Source organism: Lepidochelys kempii, chromosome 2 (genome assembly GCF_965140285.1).
Source record: "Lepidochelys kempii isolate rLepKem1 chromosome 2, rLepKem1.hap1, whole genome shotgun sequence".
NCBI classification, from domain to species: domain Eukaryota; kingdom Metazoa; phylum Chordata; order Testudines; family Cheloniidae; genus Lepidochelys; species Lepidochelys kempii.
Window position 1 is genome coordinate 180606472 of NC_136381.1, and position 23814 is coordinate 180630285.

At 41.4% G+C, this 23814-nt stretch overlaps 1 protein-coding gene across 2 annotated transcripts in view; it reads left to right on the top strand.

The window, feature by feature from the left end:
* ELMO1 (engulfment and cell motility 1) overlaps window positions 1–23814 on the top strand; it is a 413972-nt gene that overhangs the window by 171122 nt on the left and 219036 nt on the right. The window contains exon 1 of one of the 2 annotated variants that reach the window (XM_073332876.2): window positions 22553–22568. The exons of the other annotated variant lie outside the window; for it this stretch is intronic. The gene's annotated coding sequence lies outside the window, so the exon portion shown is untranslated. Of the gene's footprint in view, window positions 1–22552; window positions 22569–23814 lie in introns of those variants that run through there. 2 annotated transcript variants of the gene reach the window in all.

Genomic DNA, 23814 nt, shown 5'->3' on the forward strand with positions numbered 1-23814 from the left:
ATAGCATCACCCTTACTGGGTATTTAGAGTAGCTAATAGCAGCTGTTATTAAACAAAATGCTGTGCTTTTCTGGCCAACGGGAGTAAGAAAACAGCTGGGGCAAGGAGAGAGAACTTGGTGGGGGTTTAGTAGTAGTTATTGCTGGGTAGTGGAAGATGACCATTCATTTTCTTGCCAAACATGTGAGGGTTGGCATTTGAGGTATCACAGTCTTTTATGGGCTATAGTACTGGGGAAGCTGAGAACAGGAGTTCGGGGATTTGTGGTTTGGGGAGTGAAATCTGGAGCTGGTGTAAAATCAAATTTATGGACGTGAGACTAGATGGTTTCAGTGGTCTTTTCTGGCTGTCTTGTTTATGGTTCTGTGACATTTCCTTCTGGCAATAACATCCTGCCATGCTGGGGAGTGCTACATTATTTATCCCCTGGGAATACTTACAAATCTCATATTATAATAGAAAAGATGCCTTATTTAAATCCCTTTCTTGGGTTAGGCAATGGGAGAGAAATGGGTGAATGACATCACATTAGACTCAGTCTTACTCTCAGTGAAGTCCATAAGAATTCAGTGGCAGGAAAATAAGGAACACACTGTCTGATGATTAATATACACTCTCCACTGCTGATTTGTTTGTTTGTTTCCAGTCTTAATTATAGCTGTTATTTGAATACTTCTACTATTGCAGGGAAAAAACCTAGCCAAACTCTTACATATTCGTAAGAGAGAGGTTCATTTGTTCTAAACCTGGGCAAAGAGTATCTAAACCAGGTAGATATTACATGTTCTTGTTGGTGTTTTTCAATTTAAAAATACTTCAACTACATTTTTGACACTGAATTGTGTGTCTGAGCTGAACTTTTCTGTACTCTGCTTCGTTCCAATGTGATTTGAAATATTCAAACTTGAGAACTGGGCTTTGTAAATAGATGCATAGGGAAAAGTAAAGATATAATCTATAAAACATAGAAGGCCATACTTTTTGGATCTTATTTTGAGTCTTGGGAGACGTGAGACCTGCAGAATTTGAGGGAGTCCTGGTTAAAAAGCCCATGCTTTTTCTTTAAGACCTGTTTATGCCTGTAGGCCCCAATTCCCTAAAATACATAAGCACGTGCTTGCGTGTTTTGCTGAACAGGAGCCTTCGTCCCTTACTCTCCCTTCTATTCTCTGGGAGGCTGTTTCCAAATTGGGTGACAACTCTGTCAGGCTTTCTCAGGAGTGGTTCAAGTCGGGATCCAGTCTTTTCTGTGGGATGCAATTTGAAGCCACATCACTTTATGGAATTAAAAGGCCTTTCCACCTTCCCTGTTGGGATTCAAGAGTCCTCCTTTTGCTTTATCTTTCAGGGCTGCTTTATAATCAATTTTCGCCTTTGAATAATTCATCTTCCTCTTTAGCTATCACTTGTTCTTTAAGTAGCTCATTCCAATTCTTTCTTCAACCCAGTCTTTTCAGGGACTAAGCTAAGGCCTTCTCTACAATAGGAAATAAAGTCCTCACTGACAGCTGTTGTCAGGAGCACTTGGTAACTGACCTAGTTTAATTATGAGTGTAGGTGAAAACAAGCCATTTGAGCTAACTTTGAGAGCGGAAGAGACTTGCATTTCCAAGGACTTACATGAAAATGCTGAACAGTCGGTAATCTGTAAGACTTGCCATCATCACACTTTCTATATTTTTTTTCTGTTAACTACAGTTTGACAGGGAATGAGTTTTCCACAAAGAGTTTTAATATATCTTAACTAGCAGTATTCCCCGCAACCCTCGCCCCTACCCCCCAAAACCTTATGAGTGAGTTTTGCTCTTATGTTCCATGAAAGGCTTATTGCTGCTGTATTTCCCCTTCCAGCCGCCCCCACCAAGAAACCCAATAAACATCCAGAATCACAGGCTCTCACCAGCACAAAACATTGGTGTGCCAGAACTGGCTCTGACGTGTAGCATCATTGTGCTTGGTGGTTAGAAGCTCTTCCAATTAGACATTTTCTAGGCATGTACATTATAGATGTAGGTTGTCTAATTTTGACCTTGGTAAATCAATGCATTTTACTCTGGATTTACACTGGGGTAACTGAGATTAGGGTCTGGTCTGGAGCCTGCTGACTGGGAGTTTGTCAGTGGCATAGGATAAACTGCCAAAAAACTTTGTTTTATGTTATCACTGGCAATCAGTGAGGTTTCTGTTTACACTGGTCTGTGTAAGGAGCTGTTTGCTCATGTTATGCAATCAAGCAGGGAAAGCAGTGCATTTCTGGAAGATTAGATCATGAGTTGGGTGCTTTGTGAGGCCTAATGCCAAAGACCAAGCGGTTTCAGCCACTCTGGAGAGAAGTGTGTTAATCCCCAGAATTGCCCTGGCTACAGTATTACTATTATCAAAAGCAAATTGAGAAGTAGAAAGAAAAAGTCAGCATCTAACCAAGCCTATTCTGGAGCTAATAACTACAGCAGTTCTGATTTACTTTCCCACTTTTCCTACTAGTAAGCGAGGTCAAATATCCCATTGTGACTTTAATTATAGAGCCTTCATGTTGCGTGGCTAGAGCTAGACAGGGATGCAGTGTCATCAGTTCAGCCTTTCAAATCTCTTGCAGCCAGGAATTTAAAAAGTTAGTCACAAAGCAGCTGGAAGGATTTTCTTTTACCACATCCACAACTTGCTGGTCCTGGGTTGCATAAGCAGCAGCCAAAGGCTCAGCTCTGGACTTCATTGGAAACAGACCAGGAAAAAACAGCTGCTCATAGCAGAAATGGGTGACCAAAAAATACTACTTGTTCTTTTTTAATGTTTCAGATAAACGTTGAGTTGCAAAGAGTAATGCCCGGTCAGTCTCAGTGCTGCCTGGGTGTATGGTTACAGGCCTGCTCTTTTTTGCATAGGCTTTTCTGCTTGGAGAAACAGCATTTGTCACTGTCACAGAACATGGCTGCTCCCCATTTGTCATGCCGATCTCCTACTGCCTGACCTCCTACAGCTGTTCCCTTCATTTTTCTTACTTGGATAGCTTTAACACACAGCATTTCCCTACCTGCTTTCTTATTCCGGATGAAAAGAAATAGGGGGAAAGAAACACTTACTGGTAGGGTTTAACACACTGAAGGATTGAAAGCTTTCTTTAATTACCTTTTGTTGTGTTTATCCTGTCTCATTCTTTCCTAGGTGGCATTGTGCTTTTTTGTTGTTGTCGTTTTTGGACTGGGTTAGGGGACAGTTCCTCCTCTTCCTCCCATGCCTGTGTACACAGTCAGCCACTTGTTACTACATGATGGGCCTGGTGTGTACTTACTGCTACTCTTTTTATTTAAAAAAATCATTGTGTTGCCCTTTTACATATCATTAATACTTTCCACTTCCATGGTGCCATCTGGGGATGTCAGAGCACTTCACAAGACCCTGGTGAAATAGATTAAATTAACCCCATCTTATTGGTGGGGTAAATGAAGTGCAGAGAGATCAAGTGACAGATCTGGGACTCGATCCCAAGCCTCATGACTCCCAGTTCTCTGTGCTAACTGTTGTATCATACTTTAATTGGCTCAAAAGCTGAGTATTTACAATACAACCATTTAGCTCAATGTGTTTTAACTGAATTAGTTTTAGAAGACCCCCCCATTCCTTGACCTATCTAGATATGTAATGGGTGAATTCTAGTCCAGGATGCTCTGTCACAAGGTGAACATGTGTCAACCACTCATTCAGTTTCCCTAATTTTGTCATTACCTGTATTTATAAATGGCTTTTTGCTTTCTGGGCACAGTTACAAAATATGTGCAGTTAGGCAGAAATACAAGCTGTTTACCAGACAGGCTGAGGTAGTTTCAGTATCCCAAATGCATGGATCCCTTCTGCCTATCCCATCAAACAGCATACTATCGGGGAGCTTCCATGGAAAATGGGTGCTTTATCTATATATATCAACACACTGGACTGCTAATAAAACAATAAAAAGACTGAAGTAAGGAAATCAACATAAACTGTACTGATTTGCCCACCTTATATAAATGTAACTTTAACCCCCTTGTGGCCAAGATGGAGTCTGCTCTGCAGACAGCTCTGGCCAAGAGAAGGCACGTGCATGAATGCAGCAGGGAAAGTCCCTTCCACCCCTGGGGCACCTGTTCCAAATCCCACAGAATGAACACACACACCCCGGAAGAGTACAATGAATATAGGAAAGGGAAATATTTATTTACAGAGGGATGAAAGGAGAAAAACAACAGGGGGAAATATAGGGGGAGCAGTAAAGCAGGGTTGCATTCAACACAAGACCTCACAGGCCCAGTGGTAGCACAGTCTGAAAGGGCAGACACTGAGCAATATGTCTGCATACACAGTCCAGGAGTCCTGGGCAAAGTTCCAGTCCAGTGCTGAGTCTTGGGTGCTCCTGGTCATCTTCGGCACCATGAACTTTCGCCAACAAACCCCTCTGGGGCCTTCTTCTGCCGCTCTCTGCAAAGCCACCCATAGCGACAACCTCCCCACTTAACTAGCTAACAGCCTCTTTCCTTATCCCAGTGCAAAGTCACAAGCCCCAGTGCTCATGGCCCCATGCAGCTCTGGGCAGCAGTAATACTAGGTCCAGCTCTGGTTTGTCCTTCTCAGGTGATTCCTCCCTGGCGCAGTGCTCCTCCTGACTCCAGTCCTGGGGTGTCCCCGATCAGCTGCCCTGTCCCTCCTAGGCTTCAGGCAGGTTCTCAGCTGCTTCACTTTCTGAGGGCCTGCTTGTTCCAGCCCTTCTGTCTGGCGCTATAAACACATGCACCCGGGCCTTTCCCCTCTCTCTCTGCTCCCTTCCCCCTAACAGCAGTTCCTCCTTCTGGAGCAATCAGTGCTTCCCACACAGGAAAAAGATTTAAAGGGGTCATGGTCTCTGAATCCCAAGGGGGTTACATAAAGAAAAAAGTTGAACGGTTTGGTTGCCTGAGGCAGATTACTCAGCAAAACTTAACGTCTTTTGAAACAGAAGACAAACACATACCATGTTTACAGCACAAAGTTGTAAGAAAAGTAGGCTTTGTCTTCTCTAAGATCAGCATATCTTTAAAATTATTTATTAATCACTAATAATGTGCTGGGCATTGTACAATATAGAGGAAGTCACAGAGACTGCCCAAAGTGACTTTGTTTTAAAGGTTTCAGAGCAATAGCCGTGTTAGTCTGTATTCGCAAAAAGAGAAGGAGTACTTGTGGCACCTTAGAGACTAACCAATTTATTTGAGCATAAGCTTTCGTGAGCTACAGCTCACTTCATCGGATGCATACTGTGGAAAGTTTAGAAGATCTTATTATATAACACAAAGCATGGGAGGAGGTATTTTTTCATGCTTTGTGTGTATATAATAAGATCTTCTAAACTTTCCACAGTATGCATCCGACGAAGTGAGCTGTAGCTCACGAAAGCTTATGCTCAAATAAATTGGGTAGTCTCTAAGGTGCCACAAGTACTCCTTTTCTTTTTGTTTTAAAGGACTTTCATCTCATGCCTCTTTATAGCAAGTGGCTTGCAGATATAAGTGTTCCTTATTTTACATAGGATTTATTTTGCAAATAATATGATGTCTGGCCAGAAAAAACAGACCACCTTCTTCTCTCCTGTCACTGAAGTTCCCTTTAACAGCCAGTATTGCTCTTATCTTATTCAGCGCAATGGAACTAAGATAGGACTAAAAAAGTGCTCATAGTTTGGTTTCTACCTTTCTGACCACTAGAGGTTGCTCCTCTAAATGCTATATGGCAAGTTTTAAATTTGCATATGCACAGTGGTATGTCTTAAACTTGTATCCATTTTGTTAGATAACTAATTAACTGTTTCTCAAGGTTTTGCACTATTCTAGGTATTCCTTGTAGTAAATTTAGGAAATTCAGCAAAGACTGAGATTAAGGTTGCTTTATTTAAGGAAACTGACAGTATTTTTAAGGTGACCATTGTTTTCAGTATATGATATCCTTTATAAATGAATACACAGAGTTTTGGGTGTACAGTATTGTGTTTTGCTTTCTTGTGCACTGTTTAGATGATGAATAAAAACTAGGGGCTCAATTCTGCAATTCGTAGGCATACCAAGTAACATATGAGTAATCCCACTGATTGATTTAAGTGACAAGACTCATGTGAGCAAGTGCTACTCAACATGAGTAAAGATTGAAGTGTAGAGCCCTAAGTAGTTCTGACATCTAATACTATGAGACATCGAATACTATGAGATAATGTCTTACGCCTTTCAAAAGGCACAGCCTCTATCATTAACATATGTTACATTTTAATAAACAAACCTTGCATTAAAAACATTTTGTTTGCAAAGTCAAGTATTCAAACATTAGGAAATGCCAGGATTAAGGCTGCCTGCCAGTGCAACCTTAATTCACCTCCCTTGTGCATATGCATTATGATGTATATTTTAATTACATGATCACAGTATTTTTTACCTGTCCCTCTGTGTTCTTTGCCCCCTCACCCTAGCTCCTGTCCATCTCCTGCTATCCAACCTTCCTATCCCTCTGTTCTTAGTCCCCCTCTGCTCCTATTTGTCTGTGGGGATGGTGCATACACATTCTGGTCCACACTAGGAGCTGGGAGAAGCTGGAGTATGCTCAGTGCAGAGAGAAGCTTTGGAGAATTTAGCTGCCAAACTCTAACAAGTCTCTACAGTCCCTGCAGCCCGCTGCTTCCTGCAGCTCCCATTGGCCAGGAGCAGAGAACCACTGGGAGTTGCAGGGAGCCATGCCTGTGGAGGGTGAACGTCAGCAAAATGTCTCGTGGCCCGCAATCAGATTACCCCGATGGGCTGCATGCAGGCCATGGTTGCCCACCACTGCTCTACAGAGTAAGTATAAACTGAAAAATTATCCAAACACTTACAACTTGGCCAAATTTGATTAAGTTTTCATGGGAACACCCAAAGGCACATCCCTGACCTCTGATGACCCCTTGCCAAGTCCCTACTCCCAAGTATGTGGGCAATGGAACTTCTTAATAAAACAGTTGTAAAAATTCTTTAAATATGAGCAAAATAACATTTTTCTGTAATCTTCCTCTCTGAAATGGCTGAACAGTTTTAGCTGAAACAGTCCTCAAAATCTGGCTATGGAAGACCCCTGAACAGTGTCTTACAATGGAAGGTGCCAGTGACCTTTACTTTTGGCAGCGCTCCCAGTTCCATCCATAATTTTATACATTTTCTCCTGGTTTTCATTTGCTTTCAGTAGCTAGTTCACATCTCTGCATGAAGTGGTGAAACATGCTAATTTTGTGCTGTTCATTTGGTGTTGTGGGAGGGTAAAGAGCTTTTTGTTTTCACAAATTAAGTGTTTCCCACTTAGCATTCCTTTTCCACACATTCTAAAAGACCCCTCCAGCAGGTAACTTCACCCAGAGCCCAGCTTATTTGGAGAATATTAAGGAGAATTGGTGGTGATGCTGCCTTAGGTCAAGCTGGTGACTGCTTCCCTTCTCCTATCCCTGTCTCTGTGTCACTCTCTACTCTGTACTCAGACCCAGTGGCAACAGAAATAAACTTCTGCAGCAGGAAGAAGGGACTTGGGGTGCATTTGTAAAGATCTCGCAAGTTTCAGCCAAATCATGCATGTGTTACACTATGATTACATCAGACTATCCGACTGCTGAATAAGGTTGGCAAAGGGCACACGTTTATTCAATACAAACTGGTGCTCTCTCTCTTGGGTGTAGAGAAGGTATTGAGTAGGGTGCTGTCCATTGTTTTACCCCATTTACTGTAGTAACATATTTTTGGAGATAGTTTACTCAATGGCCAAGGTTTTCAAAAGTAGCCAGTGTTTTTGGGTGCCACATTTTTGGGTGTCCAATCTGAGTCACTTTAAAGGGGTCTAATTTTCTGAAATTGTTAAGCCACCTGCCTTCAGGCTATTTGGGCTTTTTATTGCATCTCCAATTGGGCAACCAGAATCAATGGTGACAAAATCAAAAACAAGTGAGAAAATGAAAGTTGGAATGGCGGGGAGGTGGGGAAGAAAAGAAAATATAGATAAGATGATACCCAGAATGATGTCACTCATTCAGATTCATTTCAGGGCAACTGAACTGTGCCCTGACCAGATGCATGAAGGTGCATGATCTATACCTGATTTGAGAACCTCAGTACTGGATTCTGTAATCTCACATTCTAGATCCATATTGCAACTAGTCTTTAAAGGGCTTTTTGTTTCCTAATTAAAAATGTGTGTCCATTTTATAATCTACAAAACAAAGATGAGTATTTTAGCATCACTGAGCTATTTTTTTTCCAGATGGGAAATATGGTGTGCAATGCCATCCCATTGTGTGTCACATTCCCTTCATCACGGTGTAATGGGAAGTTGAATGCTACTGATTTTACTGCTGATATTATTCCATTACAGGAAGTAATAGTGTAGAGAATATTTTGGGATTGTTTTCCATTCGTGCTTTAGAATTTCAGCTTCAATATAGCTTCTAATATAAATAATGGATATCGCTGTATTTGTATTGCACACATTACTAGCAAATTTGCAGAATCCCATTTTAAAAGCAAGTATTAAACTTATTCTTTGGTAGCTAGCACTAGAGGGCAGTAACTCCATAATAGATTCATGTTCTGCATGGACATCGTTGAACAATTCACTTACCATTTGTTATACAGAATCATTTCAAGCATAGTAGGAATAAGAACCACTGTTGTTTGCTGTAAATTGCCACTTCTCAGTTGAACACTAACAGGGATCATGTTGCCAGTTGTCTCATCAAAATGATATGTTTTTAAAAATAAAGGTGAACGATAGCAAAATTCTCCTGTTTGCTAAGTACGGCTTGTTAGACAGTAAAGTAGCCTGGTACAATTTATTTTAGTCCTATCAATGAATTTTTTTCTTGTGAAACACTGAATGTGAAACACTTTTGCATCTCTCTCATGTAGGTGCAAGTTCCTTCCACAGCAAATTGACTTTTCTCTAGCTGCTGCATAGCATTAAGGGAACTGTAATATTATTTTGGTTAGTCAGGGGGATCCTTGTACAGAATTGGGGCCTTTGCAGTTGAAGAATCAGCCGAGCACAGAGGATACTTAAATGTGTGTGTTTTCCCATGAAAGCAAAACCTGTACACTTTTTTTTTTAAAGGTTTCTCAACAGTGAATCCAAGATGGCAGATGCAATTTAGTATATGTGATTTGTTAGATCCTGAAATTTAGGATCCTAAATGTTCACCATGTTTTATAGTGATCATATTTAAATAAGGGGGAGCTTTTGGATCAGTGGGAGCTGCAATCATGGCTATTAGTAAATGATCTCCAGAATCTGCTTGTTGTGATGCCTTTTAAAAGAATTGTGTTGTGGGTTTTGGATTTAGCTTTGCATTGATGTTGGGTTTCTGTTTTATTTTTTAATTGTTTTGATTTCATAGAATCAGAGTTGGAAGGGACCTTGGGAGGTCATCTAGTCCAACCCCCTGCTCAAAGCAGGGCCAATCCCCAATTTTTGCCCCAGATCCCTAAATGGTTCCCTCAAGGATTGAACTCACAACCCTGGGTTTAGTAGGCCAATGCTTTTTGTCTGTCTGATTTAACAACATAATGTAGACATATAAAACACCAAATATTGTGAGACTTGTGATAAAATCATTAGTGGACTAGTAAATCCATACAAACAATGTGCCTTCCTGTGAACACAGACCTAACCAGCGGTAAAGGAACACATGGGAACTGGTGCTGTTTGTAAGTTGGAAGAAAGTCTCTTAGAAAAAAATTCACAAACAGGAAATCTGACACAGTCTTCTGGTAGATGATGCCTGTCTTCTGAATGACTCTCCAACAATAGAGCTTGTGGTGGTGTTTTTGAGCCAATAATTATTTAACAAGAGCATTATGGCTCTGATAATATTATCACTGTGACCAGTAATCATGGTCAGCAAATTCATATGTTAAAACCATTGTTCTTGTTTACCATACAGCTGCATCCGATGAAGTGAGCTGTAGCTCACGAAAGCTTATGCTCAAATAAATTGGTTAGTCTCTAAGGTGCCACAAGTCCTCCTTTTCCAAATACAGACTAACATGGCTGCTACTCTGAAACACAGCTGTGTGCAATTTACCAGATTTGTTTGTTAGATGGAAATGAACAACTAACAATTTGTAATGTAAATTGTTAATATGAATCAACCAGTCTTTCATCAAATGTTGATGAATCCTTGCTAGATGAGCCCTCTATAGAGGGAGGGACTATTTCATTTTAGCATCAGTTTAATGTCCCTTCAGTTGAGAAGAAACACAAAAGAGAATTGACAGTATGAAACTTGGATGTGCTGCCAATCTTCTGTGACCTTCTTATTGTTATTTGAAAGATGAAGTTTAAAATAATCAGAATGAAGTATTTGTGGTTGTGTCATTATGAGAATGAACTGGATCTGATTAAGCCAATTTTTTAGCTCTTTGAATTCTTTTAAATCCTTTATTTGATCATTTTAGGGCTGTTTATGAATATTAGGGGAAAAAAGTATGTAAAATTAAGTCAAAATTATTGTGTGTTTTTTAATGGAAGGGAAAAACCATCTCATGACGGGGTTAAAAATACCATTATTTTTGTTGAATCTTTCATTTCTTTTCCCATCATGGATTATGAGAAAAACATTAAAAACTTTAAAATCCCCTTTGATGTAAACAAATATTTGGTAACAAAAATAAATAAATACATATAAAATTAGAGCTATTAGGATATTTCTTTTGCTACATATGAGCCATGTACCTTTTTATGCCATTTCAAATGCATCTCTTTTTTGTTTGTTTACCACACAGTTCTTATCTACATTGCAGTTACAATCTCACTGGGGAAGACAGGGTTTTATTACCTTGGTCATAGCATAGTTTAGTGTAGTACAGATGAGAGACCGAAGGCTACTTAGTTTTCCAATGCATCAATAATAGACATGTTAGTTGTTGTGCTGCAACAGAGGACCTCTGTAAGCACCTAATAACATGCTACCGTCTAGAATTAGGCCTGTATCTTGGGAAATCTTTCCAGATATGATATACTGCCTCCTCCAGAAATCGCAGAAGGAACAGCTAAGAGGATGAAACTGGTCCCAAAAAGCCAGTTGCACCTAATTTCATCTCTCTTGTTTTCATTGGAGTGTCAACCTTGTTTGTCTTGCAAGACTTACATTTCATAACCGTTTCCACACTAAACTCTAATGCAGCTTAATAGTTACTAAATATTTGATTCCTGTAATGAATGTAAATTTAACTTATATTGAAATATTGCAACAATCCAAATCTTCTCTAGGCCTATGTAATTCCCTCTGTGTGTGTGTGTGTGTGTGCGTGCACTTGTGGTTTAATGCACACACCTGAAAATTAGAGGAATGTGAAGAACTCAACCATGTATAGTTTGGACAATGTTTACTTTCGAAGAGTTCCAATCAGGAGGAGATGGTGCCCCCCACCCGAATCTGTTCCACAAACTTTCCACACTTTATGGCTTGTACAATAGTTAATAGAATGGGAAGAGTGAGAGGTGCATTAAGTGCTGAAACAGCCTTTCCCAAAGAGAAGAATGACATCAGGGCCAGTTTCTGAATGCTGTAGTTTTAAAATGTGCTTAGTTAAATATCTTCCAGGTCAGATGATGAAATCTACTCCTCTGAAAGGTGTTTCACCCACTATCTGTTAGCATCCTAAATTTAAGAACAAATCTTGCCCTCTTTGTGTCTGGAGAGGGCTGCGTGTATAGGAGAAATGGTGTGGTTCCCATTTCCCAAAGCGGGAAGTCCACATACAGAGGGCACACTCACCTGTGGAGTGCCCTCTTGCATCCGTGTGCAATGTTGCTGGTGTCCATGGCTCCAGTACTTCCTGCAGGCCATCTGCCTTTCACTGAGTCTCCTGGGGCTCAGCCCGTCAGCCAAGTCACGGAAAGTTCAGTCTCTTTTTGGGTTAAGCAGAAGGTCCAGATGAAAATCGAAACACATCTGGATAATTCTTCTGCCTCCCTGACACTACTGAAGTCTTCTCCTTCCAATTACAAACCCTGTCTCAAGCCACCCTCCAGAAGAGCTTGCTCTGCTCCCTGTGGGTCTCTTCCACCTGTTGTAGACCCTAACTCCGCCTCCTGTGGGTTTCTCTCCAAGGAGAGTCCTGCCTCCTCTGCAGTCTCTCCCTGGGTCTTGTCTCCTTTCCATTGCCTACCACAAGGGTCAGTTCTGTCCCTGTGGCCTTTCTCAGTGTGTCTACCCCAGACCCCTCCCAGAATGAGGGGCAGCTCCCTAACTTCTTTCTCCCAGGTCGTCTCCCCTCAGCTGAGCTCCACTCTGTTTAAGTTGTCCCCTGAAGGTGAGGTCACTCACTCTAACTCCATTACAATGAGCTGGGATCAATTATTGCCTCTACAAGTCTAAATCAAGGGGCAGGACTGATGGGTATCTGCTAGACCGTGGGCTAGGCTGAGCCTATCTTGCCTTAAAGGGCCAGCTAGTCTGTGACTCCATGCAAAAGGTTTATTGCAGAGCCAAGCTCTGCGTGGGGGGCTTTCTGCATTCTTGTATAGTAGGCCAGGAGAGAACTGGAGGTAAGGCTAATTGAATCCAGTAATAAATGGATCCACCAGCCTTTACCCCCTGACTATGTATGTGCACTGCGGGGTGGGCATAGGCTATTGTCACCTCAGGACTATAGTAGTGGCTGCTCCTAGACTTTGTGAGTAGGGACTGTATTCTTTCCTCCAACCCCCATGCAACCCCTTACTGTGCTGAGCTTGGCTGCTTGTACTTAGGTAGGAGACAAGGATTTGATTGTAGAACTATTAACTTCATATAGTGACTTAAGACCACAGATAGGATATCAGAGTTGTTTACAGTTACTTTGCTGTGGAATAGTTTTCGGTCTGTCTGTCTTGGTTAGTGGAAGCTTGACCTGGTCACAGATAATAAAACAAATGGCTCTGTGTAAATCGCAGTTCTGTGGTGCCCGTAAACTTTGTTAGCCTTGGGATCTTGGGTCTATATGTCTAGCCATGGATAATATTTTAACTTCTCGCCTGGTGCCGAGTTTCGACAGCTACTATGTGTGTCTCCCAGGCACCTGGTAAATTCACGTGGCCGATCCATTTTGAAATGGAGTATTTGCACGCACGATGCTGACACATCTCTGAACTTTCGTTTGAATGAAATACAATGTGACCCATTCCTTTTGCACACAGCTGCAGTGTCAGTTTGCTGACAAAGAAAAGCCAAATTAAAATCTATCATTTATTTTGAAGAGGTCTCTGAAGGGAGCTGGGAATAAGATTTCTGCCAATTTTTTAATTAACTGGTTTTTGGATGTTTCTCAAATCTCATTGTTCTCTAGTAGCTTAGAACATCTGCATCAAGCACCCCCACCTTTCTACCCACTCTCATCACAATCATCAGAGTCCATTCAGTTCTATGAAAAGAATAACTCTCTACATTAATGGCTACTGTCTTTTTTTATGTTCTGTTTCTACAGTGCCTAGTACAGTAGGGCCCTAGTCCATCACTTGGGCTCCTTGGTGCTACCACCATACAAATGGAGGGGGAGAGAGAGAGGATTAATCCATTCAAAATTGTATCCAGAATCGTCTGAGTGATGAAGTGCAGCAATATCCTGTATATTTCCCTTGTGAGTTCCTGATAGAATCATACCCATAGGCAAATTCTAATTATTATTATTTTATGTTCATTTTGTTGCAGTAGTTTCTCATACATTCATTTAATGATTTTCTTCCTCCTCTTTAAAGGAAAACACCATTGTTATCATAAAAGGTACTCTAATCATTGCATTTTAATTACAAAGATGAACACTGAGGTCCCTTCTGGATTTCACCTGAATCAGACCATTCATCTGCCCATCTCCTAACCAAAGCCTCACAATAATAGAGAGGATGGGAGGCTCCACTCCCTAGAGCAGGGGTGGGCAAACTTTTTGGGCCGAAGGCCACATATGGGTGGGGAAATTGTATGCAGGGCCAGGGCAGGGGGTTGGGGTGCAGGAGGGACTGCGGGTTGTGGTGTGCAGGAACAGGCTCAGGACAAAGGAATGGGGCAGAGGAGGGGTGCGGGATGTATGAGGGGGCTTAGGGAAGGGGGTTGGAGTGCAGGAGGGGTGAGCTCAAGGCAGGGGTTTGGGGTGCAGGAGGGGTTTGGGCTCCGGCCTGGCACCGCTTACCTAAAGTGGCTCCAGGGTGGCAGCGGCGCACATCGGGGCCAGGGCAGGCTCTGGGGTGGCCCCACGCTGCTCCGGGAAGCAGCCAGCACCACAACCCTGCGCGGCCCCTGGGGGTGGGGGCAGAGAGCTCCGTGCGCTGCCCTTGCCGTGCCTCCAGGTACCTCCCCCGAAACTCCCATTGGCCGCAGTTCCCTGTTTCTGGCCAATGGAAGCTGCAGGGGGTGGTGCCTGGAGGCAAGGGCAATGCACGGAGCCCTCTGTGCCCCCCCTTCTCTCCCCCCCCCCCCCCCCGGTCAGGCCGCACGGACATGGTGCTGGCTGATTATGAGAGTGGCGCAGGGCCTGTGGCACCATGGGGGGCAATCCCGCGGGCCGGATCCAAAGCCCTGAGGGGCCGGATCCAGCCCGCGGGCCGTAGTTTGCCCACTCCTGCCCTAGAGTATGCAGGAGTCTAGCCTTTTATCTGTACAAGACAAAGCCTTTTTGAACGTCTCCAAAATTATTCGTCACCATCACTGAAAGAATGAAAGGGGAAGCAATCTCTTCCCAAAGACTGTTTACTTGGCTTTCCACCTGTGTATGCTGTTATGAATTTATGGGACCACCACCTCCACAGTCTGTCAGCTAGAGCTCCGGTTGCTTAGGTAGCTTCCTTGTAAGGAATTCCAGCTATGGGATGGGGTTCCATTCAGACATTAACTAGGCATTGTCCCTCATTCAGGCTTCTGCCAAGGATGCGTCCTTTGGTTCAGCCATCCTACAATACATAGTTCAGAGCACTTCCTTGCACCCTTCTCCTCAATGAGCATTACTTGGGAATCCGCCACAATGAATACCTATAGGGACCAGCACTCGAAGAAGAAAGGAGGGTTACTTACTTTATCGTAACCTGAGTTCTTGGAGATGTATGGTCCCTATGGGTATTCACCATCCACCCCCTTCCCTTTTGCTCAGATCCTCTCTTGATTTGTAGAAGAGCAGGAAATGGAGAGACCCTCCCCTCCATCCCACCTTTTAGACCCTTGATTCGAAGCACAAGGAAGTGAAGGGAGCTGGCACAGACCGATGTATGCTGCTATTGAAGAGTTTCTGGTGTCAGGCGCATGGAATGTGTGCTCATCTCACAGTAAATACCATTAGGGACCATGCATCTCCAAGAGCTCGTTACCATAAGTTAAGTAACCTTCCTTTTTTTGGTTGTGCCCAGGTTTAGTTCTTGTTCATTATGATCACTTAAATATTGCAAATATAGTTTAAAACAAAATAATTTTGCCTCATTTCTTTCCTTTCTGTTTCCTCTGCTACTGCTGATGGTGGATACTCTCACCTGCAGTGAGTGCAGCTATTTACTATTGCACGTTTTTGATAGCATCAGCTGTAGTAAGTGAAACAGAATGCCAGATTGGGACCAGAGCAAAGAATCTTTCAATGTGCCTTTAAGATAGGGAGGCCAAATACATTTTATTATTCAAAATATTTGTATATGTTTTAGTTTTCCATCCTTGGTTCAGCTCAGATTATGCATAGTAGCTGATGTGATTTTGGTGGTCGTTTGAGTTATGCTTATGAGCTGAAGCTCTGTAGCATAAATTTTCTTGGATGGGAGCATGAGGAATGATTTATCATTTGGATTGTTTTGTTTATATTTTTAAAGTGCACTAATCAATAATCTCTTACGGCACATTCAAAATTCAGAATAATGAAACGCAACATTTTACAAATTGCTTTTAATGTCCACGAAAAACTCTTGCCCAGCCCATCCATTCCAACCTCTACTTGACCCCATTCTCTTCTCTTGGAAAAGCTTGCAAAAACAGATAGGCCTTGCATTATACACAAATAGTGCTAGGGGCCAAAGTAAATTCCAGAGTTGAGGACTCCTGCCAAACAGCTATTTAAACTAGGTGGGTGGTGTTAGGAACTACATTGTAATGCAACACAATGCATAACTACAACTTTACTGAACCACATATGCAGACATATCTCTTTTGTAGAGGGTTTGTGTTATACTTGTATAAGCTGTATACTTGAAGAACTTGCCTCAGACATGCACCGGGAGAGAGGCAGTCTCTAAGGTAGGCAGGGCTCAAGTTGCATAGAATTCCGCTCAGTTGCAATCTTTCTGGATAGCTGTGTGACACCCTGTATATTATTGTTGTTTTTCTTATACCCTATTGGCTTCAAGTTTGTGGGATCACAGTCAAAGCTTAGAGGAAACCCTGAGTGTTTTTGTACAGATGGGAAGAATAGGGAATCCATTTCCCTCTGTCGGAGTTCATCCCCCACACTCCCAATCCCTCCTGTAAACAGGCACAATTCTCTTTGTCATTGGCTTGTAAACATATCTCTGAGGAACAAATTTTTCTCAGGGATGTGCCAGATTAAAGCAAATAGAATGTAGTTTAAGACACACATGGAGGATAATCCCCCTGGGTCCAACTAATTTATGCCCCCTTCCCCATCCTCCTCTGCTAATTATTCGGTTCAAACAGTAGAGGGATTGATATGTTAAGCCTTGTCTGCACACAAAAGCTGTACTACTTTATATCAGTATAGTTGAAGCAGTACAACCTCCTAGTGTGGACACAGCTATATTGGTCTAAATGGGCTTATATCAGTATAGCTATTCCCATATAGGAAGGGGAATAAACTATTCTGGTATAAAGTGCCTTTATGCTGGAATAAATGCATCCACATGAGGGGGTTGTATTAGTGTCACCACATGCCTAACCAAAGTAGTTACATGTACACAATAACTGTGTGTAGGCCAGGTCTTAGCTACTCTGCTGAGTTTGGTGGAGTCTGAGATGTTTAGTGATGCTTCTTGAAGCCAAAGAGAGGACAAGTAATTGTAATGGAGATGAACCCTTGATTTGTTTGAAACATCATGAAACTACATGAGCTGTATCCACTTCTTAAATGTTAATCTCACTTGTTTTGAAACCTGTTTTGTTTTAAATATCAAAAAGCCACCTGTTCAGATGGAGTGCTTAGTGCCTGTCAGATTTTAAAAGTCAGTCAACTGCTTTCTAAAAGAAAGCCAAAGGGGTGATTAGGAGTTATATCATATATCGTGAGATGACATGGCAGTGCAATGGCACAAAGTCCATTTTCTGTTCCTTTTCTTTTAAAAAGTTCTGTTACAGCCAGTAGGCTTAGAAATCAAGACCCAGTGTAACGAGGTCCCTGGGGTGCAATCTGGGTTGTTGGTCTGCTGAGCCCTCCTTATCCACCAGCCTGTGCTACCTATCACACTGTGATGCTGATGTCAAGCTACAAGCCTCTGACAGGCACTGCATGCAGACAGCTATCCATAGGTAGGGGGACACTCAACTGAGTTGCATAAATCATCTCCCAGCCACTCATGAACCATCGGTAGGGAGGCTCCAGCCAATACCACCTAGCTCCCAGTCTTGCATCCAAGAACTGTACCGTCTTGCACTGGTCAGAAGCCTGGCCAGTGTAAGTTTATTATCTAGTTTGCCACTTCATCAAAAGAAAGTGGATATGCACCAGCCTTTGTAACCTGAGCAGACTTCCCAAGCACTTTAGACAAACTCACTGGTAAGGATAAAATATTAGAATAAGTTTATTAACTACAGAAAGATAGATTTAAGGTGATTATAAGTGGTATGCATACTGGTCAGAAATTTGTTATCTTAAGAAAATTAAAAAGTAAACATGCATTCATAATCCTAAACTTTTAGACAAAGCAAGAGCTGAATCTAACAGCTTTTCTTACCCCAGCAGATGGTACAGGCAGCTTACAGTTCTTCAGTACATGGACTGGACCCTTTTCCAGCCTGAGACTAAATTCCGTCAGTTCAAAGTCCTTTTCTTCCAGACATTCCTCCAGGTGTTGAGGTGGGGTGGCGGGAGGGGAGGGGAGGGGAGGGGATGTGGAAGAGGCCAAGTGATGATGTCACTGTCTCTCTTTTTATACCTTTTTTCAGCTCTTAGAAAGATCCTGGCTGTGACATGGGGGTGTCAGTTCGTCCCCATTGGTCAAGCAGTTTCCATTGCGTAATTCCCTTCTCCAAGAAGTCTCTGGGAAAGTACATTGGGTGTTGATGAGCCTTTAATAACTCCTTTATTGTAACTGAAAGGCTGGTTGTGGGTGTTCCCATCTCACAACATATTTCAGTAATGTATCTATATCTATCTATATCTCAATACCTCATAACTTCACATACAATGATAGTACATACAATCCAACAGGATATTTTTGTTCAGCAAATCAATACTTAAAAATGATATCTCACAAGGCATATTTTGTAATCATACTATGTCATAATCCTTTGACAGTGTTGAATATGGTGGTTCCAGGGTGCTACTTTTAGGTACAGAGTGTCACGTCCAGAGAGCTAACTCAGTGGAACAGTAAAACTATTGTATAAATTGTATGTACAGCTGAACTGGAGCCACATGGGAGTTTTAAAACATGCTGATAAAATGTAATTAGCTAAACTCAGAAACCCATGCAATACTGCACGTTGCATTGCACTGGTATGCTTAATCTGATGCCTCTGTGTAGGTCACGTAAGCTTAACCTTCACATTTTTGAAATGTTGATCATAAACTTGTCTCTTTTCTTAAAAAAATAACATAAAGGGACAGATTCTCCACAGATGTCAGTGGAGCTATGCTGATTTGTATCAGCTGAGAATCTGACCCAATGATTTTGGAGTCTATCGGGGTCAGATTTCAAACAATACTTTTTGTTTTGTTTTGGGTGTGGAGGGGGGTTGTTTTGTTTTGAGAGGGAGATGCTGAGGGGAGGTCATAATTTCTTTGCAGATTGACAGGTCTGTTGAGTTGATGAGTCCAAAATCTGTCAAGAAAGACAGTTACATGCATTAGATCTATTCAAGTAAGTTTTATTTTTAGACAATAGCATACGCATGTTATTAATAAGCCTTACAAATCCATCATAAAAATTTACCAGCCCAGGTACACCCTTTGCCTGCATGATGATACTGAAAAAACGAACAATGTTTTACATGCTAGCAAACCACCGCCAGCCCTCCATCTCCCCTGAAAACCCGCTGCAAGTGGGCAAACAATTTTGCAAGTCTATGTTAAAATTTTAGCTAATAGAAACATAGGGGAGTTCATTAGATTGTTTGTGTATCACATAATGACTCATGCTAAAAGTATTTTAACTATTATAAATATATACAATTTTCATTGGTAAACGATCCTCTTGAATTTTGAGTTTAGAGACATCTGACTCAAGATATGCTGTATTTTTATTCAACAGTCCTCCAGGTAAATGTTCCCTTTGTCTACAATGTCACTGTGGTAGAATGAAAAAATCAGAGAAAGCTTGGTAATATCAAAATACACATTTTGAGAGATATCAAGGAGAATATTCTCTTTATTATTTCTCAGTTTCTTTTTTCTAGAATGTCGGCTGTTAAAAACCCTGATACCACTGTCCCATCTCATTAAATTGTATTGTGAAACTTGTGCCTAACCTTTTAAGATATGGTACAGTTAAATTAAAAGTCTCGGTTGCTCCTCCTTAAGAACTTTAATCTAATACCTCCTCACAAATGTATTTTCTGTGTAGTACTTTCTGTGTACACCCATTTGTTGGTTAAAATAATTACTCTGTTAAGGTGAAGATGTGGAAATGCTTTGTTCTGAAGAGGTGGGAAGTAATTAGGAAAAGGCTCAGGTATGGGGTTTGGTATTCACTGATGTTTTTAGAATGAGTCAGTCACTGTGAAATGTTCCCTACTCAATTATGTCAATGTACCATATACCTAATTTGCAACATTCATGCCATCTCTGTTCAGAATTCTTCCTGAGCAAAGGTCAACTACCGGCCATGTATATTCCAATCTAATTTTCACATTTGACCTAAGGAAGATTTTAATTTAGGTGCACCAGCAATTCAGAGCTAATTGATTATCCTGTTTTTTCTTTCTATGCCTTGAGAATTGGTTTGGGTACAACAGAAAAAGGGAACATATAGTGGAAGCTGTTCAGGGTTGGGGGAGATGACCAGTTCTGTCTCACAAAAATAACACCAAGTGCTAGCCAGAAAATGGGTATTTTTCACCAACATTTTTGAGAAAATACTGTTCTTTTCTCCGTGGAAAACTTTCAGCCACTTCCAGTCGTAACTAATAACATTCAACTTTAAAAGTTTAGTGGTTTCATTCAGGTAAGCACTCACCAGATTGGACTCTTATATAAAAGCTATACAAACTTTGTGAGACTGACTATAATGACTTTCCCAAGAGGTTCCAGCTTCTTTCCTGGGCACAACCCTATTGCTGGTCTTTAAGGGGAAGACTCAAGGTCCTCCATCTCTCCCTGTGTTCCCACCAAATAACTTCTCTTCTTTGAGCTGCAGAAAACTCAAGTATGGTCTTCATGTGGAGAATAGTGGTAATGGGGTCCAGCACCTCTCACAGCCAATTTGCAAGGCTCCACCACCCCCCGCCCCGGATTCAAATTTAACATTGCTTATACACCACAGAGTGAAGAAATGTAAGATAACGTGGTTAGGAGTAAAATAAGGAAATAGTGGTTGCTATTCAAAAGTCAACAATTTCCAATAGACAGTACACCATTATTACACTGTACCATAGACACTATTATGCCATGTATGAGGATACTCCTGACACTGAAATATGTCCACCCCTTGGGTGGAAGGTGGCTGCTTTTAAAAAGCAACCAGTAGCACAATACAACAGTTTAGGATGGAAAACAAATAATGTTTTATCCAACTGTAATTCTAGTTGGATAAAATCACTTTGGATGGGCTATCACCAGCAGGAGAGTGAATTTGTGTGGGGGGGTGGAGGGCGAGAAAACCTGGATTTGTGCTGGAAATGGCCCAACTTGATGATCACTTTAGATAAGCTATTACCAGCAGGACAGTGGGGTGGAAGGAGGTATTGTTTCATATTCTCTGTGTGTATATAAAGTCTGCTGCAGTTTCCACGGTATGCATCCGATGAAGTGAGCTGTAGCTCACGAAAGCTCATGCTCAAATAAATTGGTTAGTCTCTAAGGTGCCACACGTACTCCTTTTCTATTAACAGGAGTGTTGCATGTAAGATAGGGGAGGTAATTGTCCTGCTTTACTTAGCACTGGTGAGGCCTTAGCTGGAGTATTGTCTCCAATTCTGGCTGCCACACTTGAGGAAAGATGTGGACAAATTGTGAGACAATCCAGAGGAATGAAACAAAAATTATAAAATGTTTAGAAAAACTAGACCTATGAGGAAAGGTTAAAAAACCTGGGCATTTTTAATCTTAAAAAAAGAAGATGGAGGGGGTACCTGATAAGTCTTCAAATATGTTAAGGGCTGTTATCAAGAGAATGGGGATCAGTTGTTCTCCATGTCCACTGAAGGTAGGAATAGAAGTAATTGTCTTAATGTGCAGAAAGGGAGATTTAGTTTAGATATTAGGAAAAACTTTCTAATAAGGGCAGTTAAGTTCTGGAATAGACTTCTGAGAGAGATTATAGAATCCCTGTCACAAAAGTTTTTTAAGAACCAGTTAGACAAACACCTGTCAGGGATGGTCTAGGAATACTTGGTCCTGCCTCAGCGCTGGCAGCTAGACTAGATTACCCCCCCAAGGTCTTTTCCAGCCCCACATTTCTATTTTGGATTTACATCCCCTCCAAAAGGTAGCATATCCAGATAGCATTGTGTCTGAATCTGTCGCTGTGTAGCAAATTCTCAATTATTCTGATTTTTTTAGCATATATAGAACAGTAACTGTAGTTGGCACACACTGGTGAGATACTGAAAGATATGTAACTGTTCTTCAGTCTGTTACGAAAAAGTTACAAATGAACTAAACGTCTTTAGGCTACAAAGCAAATCAGTTCCCTATGCATTTCCCATTCTTGATTCTCTACAATGAGTAAAATTCACCGACGCAGTTCATTTTCCCTTGGGCATCGTGTCTCATGTTTTTAATAAATTATGTCCTAGATTGAGGGCTTGCATACTTTTTAAATTATTCACAACAATATTTTAGATAGTTTAGTTTGGTATCTTTATCTTAAACCCTCTTTATTTTCAACCATAAACACTCAACACATGTTCAGAGAAGGAGATCATTATGTTTTAATAAAATGTCAGTTATTTTGTTTCCTGATTTGCTGAAGAACTGAAAATAAAATGTATTGTTTCATACACGTCATACATTCCATCAGCTGTTGTCAGTTGGTATTGCTCCACTGATCTGTGATTTACAGCAGCTGAGGATCCTAGTGTCATAGCAGGAGATAACTTAAAAATTAGGATCCACAGTTTAGGTAGGCAGATGGGCTTGACTCAAACAAAAGAGAAATGATGAGTGATGGAGGTCTGGCTTTCTGACTGAACAAGCAGTGCCAAGAGACACTGTCTGGAGAAATGAGCCGTGGTGAGATTTCTCTTGCTTATAATTTCTTTGCTGTGGTCTCCGTGTCACTTAAGATCACAGAACCAGGCTAGAAATTTGATCTATATAAGCTATTTGTATTTAACTTATGTTTATTTGACTGTCTTATTAGTTGGTTTTAACATTGTAGATACCAACAAAAGAAATGCTAAGAGCTAAAGAAATTGGACTGGATCTAGTGTTGATACTGTATGCTTACCAAGAAAGGGTATTTTATCCACATACATTTTGTCTACCCTAGAGCTGAAGACAAAGAGAAGAGAATTATGTGTAGTACTTAACCTAAAATGCAGTTATACTCCAAAAAGTGATTGTCAGAATGGCATTGTGCAGTTCCCTTTCCTATTAAATGTGCTTAGTTTATCAGTGCAAAGATATCCCCTTCCCCCAACTATCAGTTTTGCAAACTCAGCCAGGGATCTGAAGGTCAAATTGTGTTCCCTATGGCATGCACATCATTCTGCTCCACTTGTAGAATGTTGTAAGTGTAGAGAGGGTGCCGCTGAGATGTACACTGTTATATTTTTGTCCCTTAAACTTAGTTATTGTGCAGGGTACATAGGTGTTTCCTGTGTGTCTGCCCAACCCAGTCTTGCAAGGGACATACCTTCCAGGAGAGGACTCCCTAATGCACGTCCCAGGCAGGGTAGGCTCCAGACGCTCTGTTTTCATTACTACTTCTCACAGGCGGAAGGCTGTTTTGCCTTCCCATTGCAATCTGTGTGAAATTGCCAAACAGCAGGGCAGGTCTATATGCAGTTCTTGTACCAGTTTTAACTCTGTTGATTTACACACTGATATAGTTAAAGTGGCACAATCCCTCTTCAGTTATACCTGCATAAAGGAGCTTATGTCAATATAGCTTAATTCCATAAATGTACCAAAATAAGCTATTGTGCTATAAGCTCCTTTATACTGGTATTACTGTGCCCACTGGAGGGGAGTTGTGCTACTTTAACTAATTGGTTAAAAAAAGAGTGTGTAAATGAGCCCTGAGATTCAAGAGGTCTGAATCAAAACAAAATGTATTAAAAAAAAAAACAGAGACAGATCAGATTTAAACATAGGAATCAGTCTACAGAACACATCTCGGGTATGTCTACACTGCAGTAAAACACCCACGGCTGGGCTGTGTCCGCTGACTTGAGCTCAGGCTGTGGGACTATAAATCTGCAGGGTAGATATCTGGGCTCAGGCTGGACATCTATACTGCAGTTTTAAAGCCCCA